This window comes from Larus michahellis, chromosome 2, assembly GCF_964199755.1.
Source record: "Larus michahellis chromosome 2, bLarMic1.1, whole genome shotgun sequence".
NCBI classification, from domain to species: Eukaryota; Metazoa; Chordata; class Aves; order Charadriiformes; family Laridae; genus Larus; species Larus michahellis.
The window spans coordinates 97,628,325-97,647,825 of NC_133897.1; the positions used below are offsets into that span (position 1 = coordinate 97,628,325).

Below are 19,501 nucleotides of genomic sequence, written 5' to 3' on the forward strand. Positions count from 1 at the left end.
TATAAATACTGGAGTCCTTACTCTAAACCAAATAATTTATGGCTGTACACAGAGCTAAAAAAGGCTGTTTACATATTTACTAACTTAGGAAACAAATGTAACCATAAAAAAACCTCACAAATCAAATAGGAGGTATTCTTTTGCAAGATGTAATTAGCACTTGTTAATCAAAGAGGAAAATGAGAAAATTGCATTCTTGTCCACAAGCTTTTATGAAGCCCTATATTACCACCCATTACAACACTAGTCCCCCAATAAGTAACAGAAATATTAGAGACAGCTGTTTAAGAGGTGAACGAGCATATCATAACTCCAAAGTCTAAAATAACACACTGCTTATTAGGAGGACTTTAACTCAAGGAACAGGAAGCTTACAGCACATAAAAGTAAACCTTTAGGAAAAAAAAAAAAAAACAACAAAAAAACCCAAAAAAAACCAACTTAGCCTAGAGCACAGAAGTAATACATAGAACCTCCCCTAGGAAAAAAGTCTGGCCTGGGGACTCAGTTCTTTGAAAATATTAATGCTCCATTTAAAACAAAAATTTTGTGGTGAGGGAAAGAAATGGCAGTGAAGAGGGAATGGTTTGCTGCCTTCTGCCAGATTTAAAGCATTTCAGTAAGACTGTCTGTCAGTGTCAACAGGAGAATATGTACCCTAAAACAACAAACTGCTTGAGCGAGCATATGTCTTCATACACAAATACTAACCCTCCCACAGAAATTCTAGTTTCGGATATCTTCATCTGCCTCCAGGCAAAGCTCTGCTGCTTGCAACAGTATCTGAAATTTGGCTGAGCTGACAAATGACTATCATGTCTCATTTGCAAGAGCAGGAAGATCGCTTTAAACAAAAAAAAAAATTCTTCTAAGTAGAAACAGGCAGGCAAACATTTTCTGGCTTCAGGTGAGATAATGGTCCCTATTTCAGGAAGTTTTGTTTACCACAAAGGAACACAGGAAACATTACGTTATCAAGTTTCCAAAAACAATGGATTGAGTTAGTAATACCAATCCTAAATTCTTTCTTGTCCCTTTCTGTAAAATCAGTAACAGGGAGTTGAAACAGAATACTGAGACCTATTAACGCTGTCATAACAAGGATGAGGAAACTACAACAATAAACCAATGAATTAACTTTTCTAAAAAAAGCACTGCTGTTTTAATGCAGCCTTTGGCAATGCAGCAATCCAACAAACAGTTTCCAGAAAAGTGCTGCAAATCTTAAGGTTTCTTCCTAGAAACACCCTGTTTCACTTAGTTTACTAATTGCTGAGCCACTCAGCTATTTGCAGTGCCTTTCCTTTTACAAGCACAAACCCAGAAGATACTTCAGTATGCAGGAGACAAGATATGCAGTTTATATACACATCATGTCTAAAATCAAGAAAAAAAGTCAAGAATGCTGAAAATCGGCACTGCAGCACAAGGAATGCACAATACTGTCCCCCAGTCCCTAAGCATTTGCTTCTATCCCCACACTCCTTTCTGACATCACCACATTTGGGTACAGGTTAGAGCTAATTTAGCACAGAAATGCACTGCAATCCAGAAAATTTTGCAATCTATTTCACAATACGTGCCTAAGAAAGGGAAAGAATGACCTGGAAAGACCGTTTACTTCAGCCGCAGTGGCAGACCAGCGTGCTCACAAAGCTAACCACCTAATTCTTAAATTTTGAGACCTGCTGTTGTTGTTACACTAGATCTCAACAGGCCCATTACGTGGAAATTACGTCTTCTATTTTCTCTAATTGTTTGTTTTTCAGTTATTCTGTATCTGTTTTCTGTCTCAATTTAAACACCTCTTTAGCAGCTGCTGTGGACCAGGAACATTGTGAATTACATCATAACATCACGAGAGAAGGATTATTAATGTGATACCTGGCAGGCTGCTTCAGGGTCCGAGAAGCTTTCACTACTGGAAATCTCCATCAGCTATTCAGATTAAATTCAACCATTTAGCATTTTCAGTAACTGGAAAGACATCAGCTGCATAAACTGTTGCTTCCCTAAACCACCTGGCTACTTCAGGGTTGAGGATTATTTCTTGTTTGAATATTCTAGAAAGGGATAAAACAGGAATCTTCCATATAGAAGCTCATCCTGGTGTACACCAAAAGTTAGGTAGCAATACGAAAGCATTCAGAATGCTTTCAGAACGCATCCAGAAGTTCCTAATCAACCCCTAAAAACAAAGCTACTAAAGATAAAATAGTGTAACAAGTAGGCTAGGTACTCTCTATTTTGAAAGGAAGGTCTGGATATAGACACTATGATTTACAGCAGAATATAATCTGAACATCTTAATTGATAGCAGGTATGCTATACTATAGGACACTTCAGCAAGCACCAAAACGAAAGAAGGCATCTTTTAAAAATACAGTTAAATAAGAAGTAATGAAAACATGAATGTGCTACTTTTGTTCAATCTACACTGAATTATTCTTATTCCTTTAGAATGATGGGAAAAATCTTTGCAAAGTACTGTACTGTCTTAAACCACTTAACCCAAAATGTTTAACTTTACCTCAAGACAAGGATGCAGGAAGCTCTCAACACCTTTGCACACCTCATGATACGCCAAAACAAAGCCTCCCAACTCATTCAGCTTTCAGCTCAACTGTTTGACAAAGTCATTCCCTTTGCAAACCACTTCTTAACATTGGCTCATGTGGAAAGTATCAACTAACTTTTTTTGTGTACATTAGGAAATGTACTATGTTTTTTAAAGCCTCAAATCCAATTCATCATTAGTAACTAAACTAGAGAAGCCGTACCAGCTGAAAAAGCATTTTTAAGTTCTTCCTCTGCAACCGAAAACTTAGGGCTTCCCATTAACTCCCTGTGAGGCTCCCATTAAAACAGAAGACCATACATTTGTAAAAATACCTAAGCTGTATTTCCATTGTATGATACATGAACATTTGGATTCAAATTACTTGGATATAAAATTAATAAGAACCAACTTATAAGTAGCCACTCAAGTGCTTCATCAGCTTCAAAAGGACAGCAAATGCTGAGAACAGTTATGTGCTTTGCAAGCTGAAGTGTTGCACAGACCAAGTATACTCAAACCACTGATTTGTCAGCATTGCCCTTAGATTTGCACCAAAAAAGCGTTCCACACTTCCAGAAACTAAGTTCTAAATAAACCCTAAATAAAAAGATGATGACTTAAATATGATCCTTTCAGCAAAAGCCTTATCAACTTTCCATATTCGTGGAAAACTTATATACAGAAGGGAAAAGTAAATTTGATTTGCAGTACCATAACAACAATATCCTGCTTACTCATCAAGAATGAATATTGCAAAAAGTTCACAAAAGACTAAAAGTTCAGTGCTGCCTTCAGCACATGCACGTAAAAAACTACAAGAATACAGACAGCAGGTAAATTTAACTTCTTATATAACTATCTTGTCTGTCTGGTTTGGACTACCTTGTGATGTTTTGCTCAAGAGACATCATGTCTTATCAAAATCCATCAACTGTCTTGTCTAACTTCTCAACAATTATTACAACACACCCCAGGGCTATAACGGTGCGCCCTATGCTGTAAATGAAAGCAGACGATACAAAAATGTTCCTTCTTTTTTTTTTTTTTAGGTTTGTGTTTCCAGAAAGCACAAGCAAATATAAAAAGGAAACTAAGTCCTATGTCAAGGGTAAATGTTATTCTTGACAGAGTCAAGAGGGGCTGGAAGGAAGAAGCTGAAACTGAAATTGGCTAAACACGGTAATCATGCTACTCAAAATTTTCACCTGCCAACAGGTAGATTCTCCCAAGTCAACATTTCTGCATTCTCTTAATGGTTCTGGATTTGCAAACTCTCTCTTAGTACGTAGCTTGCTACATAACTGCAACCATCGCTATTTGACAAAAGAACTAGGGAGATACTATTTAGCCATTTAAATATTTTTGTTATTTTCTAGACCAAGGCGCATTTTATTCTCTCTTGCCAACTCTTCTGTTCCCCCCCCGGCTGGTTTTCATTTGCTCAATTCCTGTTTGCCTATACTTGGAGCCCCCAGCACATGCCTTTAGGGAAAGTATTGACTAGGAGACTTCCCAGTGCTGTTTGTAGCTGTGGTCAATTAAAAAGTTGGGAAGGGGAATGTCATTGCTTCCTTCAGACCGCCCAGTGAAGCTGTCCTGGGAAGGCTGGACATCACAGCTTTAGTCTGATCAACAGGATCTTGTAGCAGAGTTCTTATTTCAAAGCTGTTCAGATGTTACCAAAGACTCTAATTCTGACCCACCCTCAACTACTTTTAATCATTAAAAGATGCTTGGTAACATGGCTTATGCCACCCAGTCCCAATTTTCCTCAGTCTCAAACATTTGCTCTTTGAGGCAATCTACTACTTTTTAAACAGCCTTCAACAAAGCAATGTCTCGTTACCAGATTTTATTTTTTTTAAGCAGAGGTCTAGCCTTTGACCATTTACCGCTTATATACTTACTGAAATAATTACAAGCTGAGGAACTCATAGTACAGTATTTCAACACTGTGACTCAGTCATATCCTTAAAAAGCTTTGAAAAGAACGTCAATGACCTAGCAACATTAGCAGAAGGAAAGGAAGTTTGGATGTAACAGAATGTATTATATTACATATAGTTTGCAAATTTTCATTTATACGCTAAAAAAAAAAGCAATCCCTGTTAGGCAGATCAACATAAACACATAATTCAGATACAATTAGCAACAAATGAAAAATAGTTAAAATACACCTAAAGACAACCTATGCTTTTTCCCATGATTTACTCATTTGAAGGCTTGAAACAACCAACTCTTTTGATGATTACCTTTATAATGCCAAGAATGTTGTTATGGTGTTATGTATTACATGTAGAAATAGAGAATTCAGGCAAAACACAGGAGTGGAAGTATAGACAACAACAATGTTAAAAATATGTCCACACTAACAATAACTTTTCATTTTTTAGTAACAATGAAGTCCTTAAAATCATATAATTTAGTGGCATCCAAATAGGAAAGTGAGAGATTATCATAAGTGGTCATACTATTAATTTGTAGTATAAGGTGGTAAGTCTTTCCTAATAGCTTCTGGGATGCTACAGTGTAGAACACATGTCCGCTAAAGAAACTAGGTCACGACTAAATACCCAACAACTGAATTTGAAGAAAGTCTGAGCAGACAGTTGCTTTATTAATTTTCTCATACCACCCTTCTGTCCAAGTAGCTGTCACAGTTAAGAAATAAACCTCGGTTTTCCCAATAGACAAAGGTATCCAGTTTAATTTCAGTGTAGAAAATACTGGCAGGAAGACAGTGAATTGAGCTTCTTTATCCTTTTTCCTCCTAGTAGTCAAAGTAAATAAACCAGGTTATCACACTCCATAATTACATCAGTTTACATACTTTACATGTATGAACAATACAATAATCTTCTCTTTATCTTGTCTGCAGTCTGCTTTCCTGCTGTTCTCTTTGGTTTTTCAAGAGAACAGGAGACAGCATACCTACAAAACAGACACTTTATAAGGTAATTATTTCTCCTATGAGCAGATTTCAAACTATTCTCATTTAAAAAAAAAAGACAAAACAAAAAAAACCCCTACATTCAGCAAATTCACATTTAAAAGTTCATAAGTGAACTGTGGAAACTTTGTATCAGGGAGAAGAAACATGACCAGCTACTCATTACTGAACCCAAGGTGGCTCAACTTTTTGCCCTATGTTCTTCTAAAAAAAAAAACAAAAAAACTACGCTGTAGCAGCAGCTGGCTACTTTTTTATAGTTTAAAAGGCCCAGCTGCAGCAGGAGCAGCAGCACACTGAAAAATACCTGATGGCATTTCCATCCTTAGAAAAATAAATTACAGCCTATCTGCAATAAGCCCTTGCTAAAAACCAAGATATCCTGCCATGTGGAAAGCAGAACTTGTGGCCCGATCTCCCATAGATTTCAGTGAACAGCAATAACCTCAGCGCCTTGCTGCTCTTGCCCCTTTCGAGCTCTCCTTTAGTCCTACACCCCCACAACATCCATTCCCCACATGATACTATTATATCTTCCCCATGTCTCCTAATTACCAGACCGGCAAGAGATACCACATGCCAGGGCTTGTTCCAAGGTTGAGGTATGCCATCTGGTCAGTCAGAAACATGGCTCACTGCTGAACTGGCAGGCTAGAAAAAGAGCAGGCAACCCTTGAGCTGTTGGGTTGTCTGCCTTCTTCCTCAGCATCAGTTTTCTACAAACTTGTGACAACTTAATATTTCGAGGGCTTTCGCACGTTGACTGTATGACTAAAAGCAGCCTACAAACTGGGGGGGAGGTGGGGGACATGCGGGGGAAGAGCGATGGAGGGCTGAAGGTGAACAGCGCAGGAGATCAAACTGTGTCAAAAGGCAACTCTTCCACTCCTGCCAAAGTGATTTTTTGATGCTTGGCTGGGGCAGGCATTCACCCAAATACACTATTAGCTTTTATAACTCAGACTACCACAGGGCATGATGTTACCATATTTGATACACAACGAGAAAAAAGACAAACTGCAGGCAGAGAACAGAACGCCAGCCAGCAGCGGTATGGCCGGGGAAATGCCCCTTCCGTCAATTGAAGACTGGACATTTGATCCATACAGATGCGGCCAAAGCAAGTGCAATCAAGTTTTTCCAGACGTCCTTCAAACTTTTTGTGTATTGAAGTTGTGTCTTTAACTTTCCTCTCTCCTGAAAGATCCATGTAAAAATATTTATTTATAACTCTATTAAGCATTCTTTTTGAAGATGAACAGAAAACAGTATTTCTTCCATTACATTCATTTACAGTAGATACAAAGAGTCTCAGGCATATACACTGTTTTAAGACAGAAGTCTCTTAAAATTTCTCTAGTCTATATATATTTAACTTTATAAGCTTGCAGTTTATGTTCCTCCATAAGCATACAAGCTTTTATAAATAAATACTTTTTTTTTTTTCTTATATCTGAAGCAAATCCCTTTTGGAAAAGGAAGATAATTCTTCAATAACTGTTTGCATAAGACTGGCTAAACTTTCTCCTTCTTGTATCTGAAAGGGACTGCTCAGCCCATGACAATGTCCATGATGCCAAAGCGGCAGCAGTTCCAGCCACCACCAAATAGTCCAGCTAATCCCTTTTCCCCCAAACCAGAAGACTCAGACTTGGAACCCTCTAAATACAGTGTGTGTCACTCAGGCCACTGTGTTCATTTCCTCTTCAATATGCCCAGCCATAAATAGATTTCAATTTACTTCAAAGATGCCAGTCGTCACTTTGCTCTTAAATAAGTATTGTCTCCCTCTCCTGACATATCCTAGTTTACCTTTTATGGAACGGTTTCGTACATTGTTAAAACGCAAAGGAACTCAGTAAGTTATTCAAAATACATTGAAATATCTCTAGTAAATTAAATTATGTCAAGAACTCACACGCAACGGAAAATACAAGACCTCACACCTTTTCCGAATACTCCAAGCTCCAGTACAGTAAAATGAACATTCTCAGTAAGCTCACTTGGAGGTAATTTTCTTTTCTGAAATACTTGAGTTACACTAAAAAGAGTTATGATTTTCTGGAAAAGGCTGAGCTTCACTTTCAGACAGCCAGGTCTCTTAGACACGTCAAAGTAGGTATCAAAAAACTCAAATGGCTAGCAATATCTATTATTTTGACTTTTTAAGATGCATTTATCTGCTCCCATTCTTGAATCATTAAATTAATGATAGACCCAACCACTCGTTACATACCCAAACAAATGGAAGAAATGGAGAAATCCCAAATTATGGAAATCTGTTAAACTAGTGTGCTACAACAGTAATTGATAAGAGCTATTTTAAACTAACAATTAGCCAGCATGTTGCAAGTGACAGATACAGAAGCACAGTCTCTTAGAATAACAAGAAATTGTTCTTATTTCTGCTCTGTAGAAATAAACTCTACAGCTCATCCCTGCAGACGGAAGCAGTAGTGATTCATAATTTCATTAGCCTCCACAACAAAAGATGGTTTGATTATAAGAAAGACGGTATCAAATATTTTTACAGCCTCGGAATTGAAAATTTAGCTACGAGGATCCCAAGGTCAAACATTTGATTTGGAAATCGGTGCCTGACTTGCATGCTATTTAAGTCTGGGCTCTTCTGAATAGAAATGGCAATAAAGCAAGCCTACTCATTTTAAAAACCATCCCATTGTGGACTCTTTGTTTAAAAATGCTAGTGATCCAAACTAGTGGATTAGTGCAAACTAGTGACTGCAACTCAGTGCTCTGCAACGCTACTGCGAATAATACGAGGTATGCTATAAAAAAAATAAAAGGCATTGTTTCCTGGCAGAAGCTGAGATATTTTATGAAGTTTTCAACAAAGAGGAAAATGTGGTTAAAAAGAGTCCTTAGATGTCTTTCAAATACACATAACACTCATGAAATATAGAGAACCATTGTTTCAGCTCTAAGAAGTTCTCAGTGTGTTTGGGAAAGCACAATTTTGGGGAAAAAAAGGAATAGTCATGATAGTCAAAAACTGCATAAGAAAGCTTTGATATAATCCAAAGCAAGAAAATTACATATTATTGTACTTCTGTGAATCAGATCACAGCTGAGATTGGGACAATTGGTTTCTTGCACACAGCAGATGTCAAGCATTAACTGGTTGAAGAAGAGTGATTAGTTTTCCTGGACATGGAAAGACAAAATAAAATGTGCGATTTGACAACTCTGCAAAATCCAAAAGGAACTAAAAGAAAGAAACATGAAGAAGGAAGGAAAGAAAACAAATCATTCCCAGAAACAAGGGTCATCTTTTCTGGGTTTTATAGGTTTTCTGTTTAAAGATGTAACAAGTTCAATATACAAGATTACTTGGTTTCTTTTGGGCATTGGTTATCTTACATTTTTGAAACTTAACTACTGCAGATATAACATTTTTATGATTTAGAACAGCAGTGCCAAATTAGATATATAGCCTGACAAGCATATTTTGATAGAGAAAAAAGTTTTGTGCTGAGTCTGCATTCACATGGTGAACATTGCTTCAAAGCATTTTAACCAGTTCTGGTTACTCAGTAGACTCCTAGAATTGCTCATATTTTTTAAACACCTTTTTTCATTCAGTCAGATGAAACCACAGCAGAATAATGCGAACAAAATTATGAAATAGTACTTGAATTTGTAATAAAAAAAAGCCTTCAACTTTTAACAACTGTACCATATGCCTTTTAAATATAAGTGATGATTTTTCAGATGCTTTTCTCAGAGTAATTCTGATTCCGCTGTACTGCATTTAGGTGTCTTTCTTCCAACTACACTTTTACAAGAGTTGATGGATTGTTTAGTATTTTCTGCAGGAGTCTGCGAGTGTCTGCATGGTCATGGTACCAATTTTTGCCTCATTCTTTAACATTCTGTACAACAAAGTAGTATTTCAACTACAAACATACAAATTATTTTAGACTTGATAAAATAGTAATGCAGCTCCCAGCAATTCAATGAATCTATTCACAGACGAACATCAAATACAGATTTTAGAGCATGTAAAACCTATAACACACACTATTTTTTTTTTAAAGCTTACTACCAATACGTTTTAAGCTCTCAGCACATTAGAGTTATTTTGAAGGCCAGATTATTGACCGTTTACTTCTGGAACTCTACACAGCTGAAGCAGTCCTTGAGGCCGATGTTGATCTACACACTTTGGAAATATTTTAGTCCAGTGTTCATAAAATCTGTGATGCCACACGTTAAAACTGATTTGAAGCTAAAAAAATATTTTTGATGAGTATGCCATCTTAACATATCAGCAGCTGCCCCATTCTGTTCTGCTTCAGCAGGGAACTTGAGCTTTTACAAAGAATAAAGAATTCCTGTGCATCCTTCCTATCACATTATTTTCACTCTTCACTTTGGTGCCCAAATAAACCAGAGTAGAAGTTAAAAAAAAAAAAAAAAAGGACCACTGAGCAGCTTGGAGTTGTTTTCCCAGAGTTATCTTAGACCACATTTCCAAAACATTACCAGTCTGTAGTCTGTTCTTCACAGAGACCAGATACTTAAATTAAAGCTAAGTCTCAAGCAAATGCAAGGTTAACTTACTGGACTTTCCTATCCTATCAGCAACCCTTTTTATACACAAACAGCATCGGTGCAAGGAATAAGTCATGATAAGAACTAAAGGCCTTTCAACGTCTGTGAGAAAATACAAACGCTGTGTAATTTTTAATCTCCATTAAGGCTCCTGTAGTTGGTAGTGCGCTTTCCTGCTCCCTGAAGTTACTGAACGACTTTGTATTTTTCATGCTGTTTCTCAGACTTTCAATTCAGAATAATAAACCACAAAATCAAATACTTAGAAATGTCAGCCTGAAAAAGGACTTCAATTTTATAACCCCTCTGTATAGGCAGAGGGTCTTAAGGGGTGAGTTTGATTTTTCTTGAAATATATATTACAAATAAATGTATTTAAACTGTAGTACCTCTGCTGCACTTTAGGAAGCTTAATATTTGTAATATGATGTGTACATGTCTGCACTATCTCCAGAATTTGAAAACGGAAAATAAAATACGTTTACTAAACTATTACTAACTTAAGTCCTATATTTCTTGAACTTCTGATCAGTGATAAAATTGCAAGATTATATTGGAAAAGGAGTGAACAAAGTCACACACTGCTTGCAGGGGTGGGTTTTTTTGGCTCTTCTAAGTATATCCGTTATTCTAAGTATCTCTTTTTGAGCAGGACCGCACTGGTGTGCTGTCTTCAACCATTTTTCAAAAGATAAAGATGGCAGACTTTCATTTCATTCACATGATACTATAGACAGTAGAGTTTAAAACCACAAAGTGGTCTTAAAAAAAAAAAAAGAATTCTGTGCAAATGCATTCTTAACTTCTTTATGACAGTCACTAACTCACAAACTGGACGTTCAAATTGGTAGTCCAATCAGCAGAAACTGAAGTAATTTCTTTCAGAAGTACTGTCTAGAGACAATAGTCAAAGCTCAGTTTTGCATCTAGAATTAGGATTCGGCTTCTGTGTTTGAAAAGTGTATCAATCCCAATTACCCTGAGTACACAATGAATGAAAATTAAATAAATCCATTACTTTAATTTTAACTTAAACAAGTCCTTAAAGATACTTAAAAAATGCCCCATTGGTGAACATGCTCTCTTTGATGTATTTAATGCAGAAGCACAAAGAAGAGGATATGCACATAAGGCCCAGGTTGTTCTTAATGCTAAATTATTCATAATGGTAATCAAACTGACACATCATGTACAGTGAAAGCACAACTCTGACCAATCCTATTTTTTCACCTCCAACTAATTTGCACTTGGACCATATGAAGATTCAGAAGCCTACTGTAGTTGGAGGGCTTAGGGGTGTTAAAAAAAAAAAGCATCACCTAGCAAAGGTAAGAACTGACCACAAGAAATTACACCTGCCTGTCACCCACTTTTGGCTGGGGTAAGAGGCAGCTTCAGGCTTGGTCTTAGTCCTTTCTCATACCGGCCACTCTAGTTAAACTCATTTTAGAATACTGTTGTGGGGACAACTCATTAAGACCAGTACTAGATACCTCTTTCTCTTTACAGAGGTCCATGGTCATTTCATCAATTTTTCATTCTGCTTTTTAGTCAGCTTCTTCATTCAGATATGCAATGAGCGCTTGCAAATCTCTCTCTACACACTCACGATTGATTCCAACCCATTACCAATATTCCCATCCCCTGGTTTGTTCCTCACAGAACGCTCCAAAAAAAAGAAAAACAACCACAATTTGTTTCCCTCTCCCTGTAAGCATCCTGGCATTATCACTTCCCTTTTAATTTTCAGTGTAATTCTGGTTATCATTCACAATTTGTACTAAAGCATTGCTAGCATACAGAGTGCAAGCTTAAATGGCACGGAAAAAGATAAGATAATGATGACCCATGGCTACAGAAAAGTAAACGTATTCCAACTTGAGTTCTTCAGGCTCTGTTGGCCTTCCTCACGTTGTGCCTGTAAAATGAGGCTAGTATTCCTGTATCCTGGAGAACTACTTAATGTGAGATATTTATGCACTCTGGTATTATCATAATTCCTGTGGCTGATGGGAAACACCAGCAGAAGCTCTAGAGTCTATCCTGATGCACCATAAAAAAAAAAAAGTCAAAGAACACAACATACCCTCTCACTTGCCTGTAACAAGTTTTTACAGGCAACTTGGATGTTGAATATTCTCCTGATTCAATTGTTCCGCATAACTGGGATGACAAATTTTGTCATATGACTTCACTTACACATCAGGAATTCTCTTATATGAAGAAATATTGGAACTCAACTGAAAATAGTACCACACCCCATTACAAAGAAATATTATTTGTACAAAAAATGCTACAAGTTTATCTACGGTAAGAAATCCCACCAAAAAAAAAATTCACGGAGATTCTACCACTTGCACAGCTTAACCAATACTAGCACTAGTGAAAATAAAGTAGGCTTTCCAAAACATTTACAATATTACACTGGCTTGCAATTTACAGGACGAAGTTTTAAAAAGCAAGACAAGCGTTACAGAACAAAAGAGCAGTTCACATGTTCTGCCTCCAAAGGATGCTAAAGCTCTTTCAGCCAGACAGCAGAACACTGAACTGGCTTATCTTTTGGATAAGTTTTCTAACAGAGTAAAGTTTCTGAAAATTGATACCAGCATGGTACAAAAAAAAAAAAAAGCATGAAAACACTTCCCTCCTTAACTAGGGATGAATTTCACAGCAGCTGTACATCAGCTGGTCTCACAGTCTGAACTTCCACAGTGGCAAACTGCTGCTGCTTTATTCTGTTCTTCGCTAGCAGTAACTTAACACAGGAGAACACACACAAATGTCTTAAGGAACACCAGATTATGCAGAATAGTGCTCAATATCCCTACCTGTATCTCTCTCAAATGCTGGAAAAGATCTGATAATAAAGGATAAATCAACAAGCTGAAACTATCAATGAGAATTGCAATGGTCATTGGACATTGATTCCAGTGAAAAGGCAGCATTATAAAACACTAACTATTGAGGATAACTTTTTAATTCCACAGAACTCAAGCTGACCACTCCAATACCAAAACCAAGTACCTTGGAAAAAAAAAATAAAGTTTTGAAGCCACTTCACAACCAAGTACCATACCATAGTTACGCGCCACATAAGGGCAGAAGAGAAGAAGAAAAAAAATATTTTTTTTTTAATGATTGAAATGCTTACGGATGACAGAAGCAAGGGTGGTAAGCGATATCAAGAGGCAATCTGTAAGTACCCTTAACTTAATAAGTACTTAATAAGTACCCTTCCTTAACTGACCAGGTCTCCAAGCACATTTGCTTTCAGTGACAACTGAGGTTATCAGCTAAACGCAGCTTCCTAATGTTGACTGCTCAGTTCCATTAGCCCTTCAAACAAAGACACAAGGAATCAAAATCATATTTCCTACAAGAAACTACAAACCACCACTCAGTAGTGGTGTAAAGCCCTGCATAGTCCAGGGCTTTAGAACTCAAAGGAGTTCCCTTTGTTGAATTATAACCACACCTGTATGTGAATCTCATGGTAAGAACACCTCAGTGAGTTGGGAGTTACTACAACAGTACATGTGCAAAATATTTATGCAGTGCTCAAAGTCACAAGCTTCTAATTTAACCGAAAGTAAATGCCCCTTAAGAGGCTTCGTATTTCATAGTGTAAAACCATATCTAAGCAATCAAAAAGTGAATAATAGAGCAGTTAGCCAGCTCTTTAATACATTAGCTAAAAGTATATCAATTCCATTGATTTTTATGATGGGCTGATTTCACATAATGGACTAAGCACACTAGAAAGACTGTAAAAGGGAAAAAATGCTTTGCCAGAATTAGTGGAAGACGGTGTCAAAATGCTTTTATGACTGACAGGAATACAGTTAAAACATTTTATTTGGAGATGTTAAATTTAGAATACTACTGTCAAGAATAGATTTGGTGCTAAAAGTTGAGTAAAAGCCATGATTACAACACTGCAGATACATTTTTCAGATTTCAGTTATATTTTGCTTTAAATATTTTTATTCCTAGCTAAGAAACAGGAAGCTTAGACTATGAATATGCAGTCAAACTTCAACACGGCAAAAAGTTAGCAGCAGGATGCTTCATGGATCCATAAAGCAAGCAACATTTAAAGGCACTAATTAATGATCTGGAAAAAAAAAGTAGAAAAGTTAACAGTTATGTAGGTTAGTCAAGTAGAGAATACCAAAAACGTAACCAACTGGGAGCTAATCAACCATGATGCACAGGTAACAGTGGCAGATAAAATCCAGTGTCAATAAATGCAGAAGTGTCACTGAAAGTTAAAGACAGAATTACTAGTATGATCAGCAACCTTCTAAATTAAGTAGACCTAGTATAAACAAGAGGATTACAATCATCCCTGTGGAACTCAAGGAAGATCTCTGTTCAGTATGAGAACGTAGCTGTTGAAAATTAAAAGTACCAGGATTCAAAAGCAGCAGTGGCAAACACTAGCAAAACCGTATAAAAACAGTGCTTCGTTCTTAATCATTACCCGAAAAAGGCTGCTGTGGTATTAGATTAGGTGGAAAATTAGAAATGAATACAGCTAATACAAAGAATCACAAAATAAAACATTAAAAAATACAGTTATAAGTAGACTAAACAACGTAAATAGAATGGAAATAATTTACACCTCAAAAATTAAGACAACTGCTCAGTGAATGTGGGAAGTATCCATTTCAGAGGTATGCTTTTTTGATACAATGCACAATTAAATATTCAAAGTAATGCACATTTATAATAAAGAATCTGTCAACAGCCAAAGAAGGGCAGAAAACTGGACTGGGATGAGGAGCATCACATTTAAGAATCCAAGTCTACTTCTATTAAGTATTGGTGTAAGACCCATACCATAACAGAATTACAAGAAGTGTTCTGCCTCCTGTAACACTTCTTGTATCTGCCATAGGCTATTCATCTAGATGAACTCCAAATGAGTTCCACTGCCACAATTTCCATGCTAAAATCACCACGTTGGCCCTGCAAGGGCAGGGGGGACGTGCACAGAAAACAAACTTCCAAGCAAACTTCAAAACTCAAGATCCTGAAGAGCACTAGAATGCAAAACATACACTATAACTTGGCCTGAAGGACAGGGCTACAGACTTTTCAGATTTTGGTTAATAATTTAAGACAAATAAAAGAACTCCGAAGCTCTTGATATAGCAATTGGTTTACAAGTATGAAACTGCACCATTCTCAAAAGCACCACTCCGATTTCTAAAAGGTGTTTTAACACTCTTATACACACACAAAAAAAGTTCTATTTCAATTTGTAGGCCAGTCCTTTTCCTTGCGAGCACTGAAGGCTCCCAATACAGGTCAATGTGCATCTACAGATGGTTCCTGCACTGCCACATAGAAGACACTTAAAGAAACAGACTGGGGAGGACTGCACAGCCAAAAACCACAGCATTTTTGCCCTGTGAATCAAACTTTTGTGACAGGTGGATAGTCTGAGACTCATCATGTGCACACACAGGAAAAAGCACTAAAAATATAAAATGCAAGATCTGTCAAGAATCTCTTGCCTCTTGAACTAAACATAATGTAAATTGCATTCAAATGATTTAAGTATTTGGAAGTACCCTATTTTTAGATGAGTGTCCCTTGAGCTACTTTTTGTCCTCATCCCAAAGACAAACATCACACTCTTTCTGTGATAGAAGAAAGAAAAATATTTAACAAGTTTACAGCTAATACATATTTTACCAACATGTACACAACAAAGAAAGGATAGTTGGGTACTATTTTGCTAAAGCAGTGGTTTGCCATTGACATTTATTCTAAATTACCTGCATTCTTTCTCTGTATAGCGTATTCCTAAACTATTTGAACAAATTCAGTTTGAGGTGGGGGGAGGAGGGGGAGATTTTTGTGTAAAGTGAAACAGTACCACCTCACCACTAGGCTATGCAAGGACTATCACATGGTATTTTTAAAACAGTTCCATTACTTTCATTAGCGTCTTCGAATTGCCCTATTCCTGCAGGAACAAGGTAGACGAGGAACAAGATATCCTCATTCACGCAGCTTACAATTCTGAAAAGCCAGGCAGCATCCAATAATATAGTCCAAGGGTTATCATTATCACCTTGATCTCAAAAGTGGCCTGAATGTCGTGTCCTTGCCAGGTACCATTTGTATAATTTTTCTGAAGCTGACCACGCTGACACAATCTCCCTATCGACCATCTTTTGAGGAATATTTATCCCTGATGCGCATCCATGTTTTACAGATAAGGTAAGCCTGATAAAATGCAGCAAATTCAAAGTGGTAGTGATCACTTAAAAAAGGCCAACATCACAGGAGGACAAGGACAACATTCCAAGTCACAGAAAACGATGAAATTGGCATTAGAAAGTTAAGTGCTTTCTCCAATATAAGCAATCCTTTGTATTTACAAGAAAAATGAGTTCTGTGGTGTTCCAAGTGTTCAGAGTAGCATGATCTTCACTGCTTTTGCAAACGAGCTAAGTCGAGAGTAGCAGTGCATAAAAATACATGGTTAGTTACATAGTTTTGGTTTGTACAGCTGTTGGCTATGTTCATTTACAGTTCATATAGTGCCAACATCACTTTATATAAACAGAAGAGGCTGGTTCACTCCTGTTCATCGCCATAAAAGTTATTTCTCTCAGCAGCTGCTGCACAAAAATCGGTTTCTATTTCAGTATCTCACCCTGTGAAGTTTACAAAGCAGCAGTTTCTCGAGACTGCTAAAAACAAGCAGGACCTAAAGAAACTTGGCCGGACTTAATAATAAACGGGGGTGGGGGGGGTGGAGAAGGACACACACTTCTGCTTTCTTGGAGTGGAAGGAGGTAGTAACCCTCTGCTAACACGGGTAAAGTCACATGAAAACTAAGTTGCTTTAGGCAACTACTCGGAATCAGAGCCCGAGCTCCCCGACCCTCTTCAGCTTTATGAATTAAAAGGGAATAAAACAAGGCTGATCCGGATTCCAGCAGATAAGAGGAAAGTCTCAAATATTAGCCACGTGTTACGTAATAACCATTAACCGATCGAACTGGACGTGACAGCGGCGGAGAGGCAGAGCCGGGGATGCCGCCCCGCTGCCCGCCCCCCCCCCACACACACACGGGCGCTCCCGGAGGCTGCCGACACCCAGCAGCTGCCCGACCCCCTGCAAGCAGCAACCGGGCGGCCCCGGCCAACCCCTTTCCCCGGCACAGAGCAACTCGGGGAGCGGCTGGAAGGCAGCGCGCAGGCTGTGTCTGCCCGTCCTTCCCTCCTTCTGTCCGTCCGTCCCCGCTCCCCGCCGAGCGGGCACCGCGGCGGGGCCGCCCCGCTCCTCCGGCCGCCCGGCGGGGAGGAAGCGGCGATCGGCCGAGGCGGCGGCCGGAGGGGCGAAGGGAGGCGCGGGGGGAGAAGCCCGGCGCTGCCTGAACTTGGCGCTTCCCCTTCCCCGAGCCCCGGGGCGGGAGCGAGGAGGGGGAGCGGGGGGGAAGCGGAACCCGAGGCGCCCGGAGCCAGCACTCACCTCGGCCCTCTCTGTCGCTGCGGGGCGGCCGACCGTCGGGGGGAGGCAATGGGCGCCGCCGGCCCCGCCGCTGCTGCGCCTGTCACCGGGAGCCCGGAGGAGGAGAGTCCCGCCGGGTAAAACCTCCGGGCGGCGGCGGGGACGGGGACGAGCCGCCCACCGCCCGCTCGTCGCGGCGGCCGCTGCCTCGCACCAACTTGAGGCGCGGCCGCCGTCGCCGTTGCGCAGCCGGGCTGCCGCCGCCGCCGCCTCTTACAGCCGCGGGGGAACCGCCGCCTCCCGCTCGCCGCCACCGGGGAAGGACCGCTGCCGCCCCGGCCCCCCTCTTCCTGCGGCTGCCGGGCGCAGCGACGCGGTCACACTGAGCCCGGCGGAGGAACCACCACCGCCGCCGCCTCCTTCCTCAGCGCCGCGGAGCCCACAGCTGCAGCCCCCCGGCGGCGCCCGCTCCGCATGCCCCGTCCTCCGCACGCTGCCGCTGCTGCCGGCGGCGGCGCCCCGGCTGCCGCCCGCACGCACGCTCTCCCCGCTGCCGCCCAAGCCCTTCCTCAGCGCCGCGTCCCCATCACCGGCGCGGGGGCGGCGGCGGCGGCGGCACGGGGGGCGGGCGCAAGGGAAAGGGGCGGTGACCGCCCCGGCGCGCGCCAACACGTCCCCCGCGCTCGGCCCCGCCCCCTAGGCGGAGCCCGCGCGCCCCCCGCCCCGCCGGTACCCCGGATGTGCGGGGAGAGGTTGGGGGGTGACCGGTACCCCGGGGGGGTGACCGGTACCCCGGGGAGGGTTATGGCTACTCCCTCCCCCCCCCTCCCCGGTACATCAAAGCTGGCGGGCGCTGGTGGCCTCGGTCCTCGCCTTGTTCCCGGGAGGTGGGGGGACACCGGTACCCCGGGGGTGCCGGTGTCGTGGGGTGGGCGGGCGGGCGGGCGTATTCCCGCCACTGCTTCCCACCCCTCACCACCCCCCGCCCCGGTGCATCAAAGCTGGCGGGCGCTGGTGGCCTCGGTCCCCGCCTTGTTCCCGGGAGGTGGGGGGACACCAGTACCCCGGGGGTGCCGGTGTCGTGGGGTGGGCGGGCGGGCGGGCGTATTCCCGCCACTGCTTCCCACCCCTCACCACCCCCCGCCCCGGTGCATCAAAGCTGGCGGGCGCTGGTGGCCTCGCACCCCGCCTGTCCCCGGGGTGGGGGCAGTTCTTTTTGGCCGGTTGTAGTCAAGCAGGCGGGCGGCAGCGCGGCGTGTCGCCGCTGGTCTGTCCCCACCCCACCCCACCCCACCCCAAGCCCCGCGGGTGTGGGGCGCCGGTGGCCGTGGGTGGCGGCGAGCAGGGCTTGCGGCTCCGCGGGGTGTTGCGGGGTGTGGGGTGAGCGAGCAGGTGCGGAGTGCGCCCGTGTCACCCGTCCGCGCCGCGCCCCGTTGGGTGTTGCCTTAAATGTAGGTCTGGTCCAGGAGGAACGTGCAAGTGCTGCGTGAGGTACCAAACTGTCCTTCCTGCGCCCTGTGATGGGGGCCACCAGCAGCAAGCAGTTCCCAGCTCCTTGCTGGGACACGGATGGCTTCGGCGTAGCTTGTGTAGGACCAGCATGGCGCGCCAGCAGCGACTTGAGGAGCCGGGGCTGAAGGAAATGTTAGAATCGGAATCATAGAATTGCCTAGGTTGGAAAAGGTCTTTCAGATCATCAAGTCCAATCATCAACCTAACACTGACAAAACCATCACTGAATCATGTCCCTAAGCACCACATCTACCCATGTTTTAAACACCTCCAGGGACACTGATTCCACAGCTTCCCTGGGCAGCCTGTTCCAATGCTCAATAACCCTTTCGGTGTAGAAATTTTTCCTAATATCCAGCCTAAACGTCCCCTGGCATAACTTGAGGCCGTTTCCTCTTGTCCTGTCACTTGTTACTTGGGAGAAGGA

At 41.5% G+C, this 19,501-nt stretch overlaps 1 protein-coding gene across 3 annotated transcripts in view; it reads right to left on the minus strand.

Moving 5' to 3' along the window:
• The window catches only part of GALNT1 (polypeptide N-acetylgalactosaminyltransferase 1), an 85,725-nt gene extending 67,531 nt beyond the window's left edge, over positions 1-18,194 (minus strand). Inside the window, exons 1-2 of one of the 3 annotated variants that reach the window (XM_074576337.1) lie at positions 18,087-18,194; positions 17,584-17,816 (exon numbers count right to left, since the gene is read on the minus strand). The gene's annotated coding sequence lies outside the window, so the exon portion shown is untranslated. Of the gene's footprint in view, positions 1-17,583 lie in introns of all 3 variants that reach the window. The other 2 variants (XM_074576336.1, XM_074576338.1) reach the window with 2 other exon arrangements.
• Positions 18,195-19,501: the final 1,307 nt, after the last annotated feature.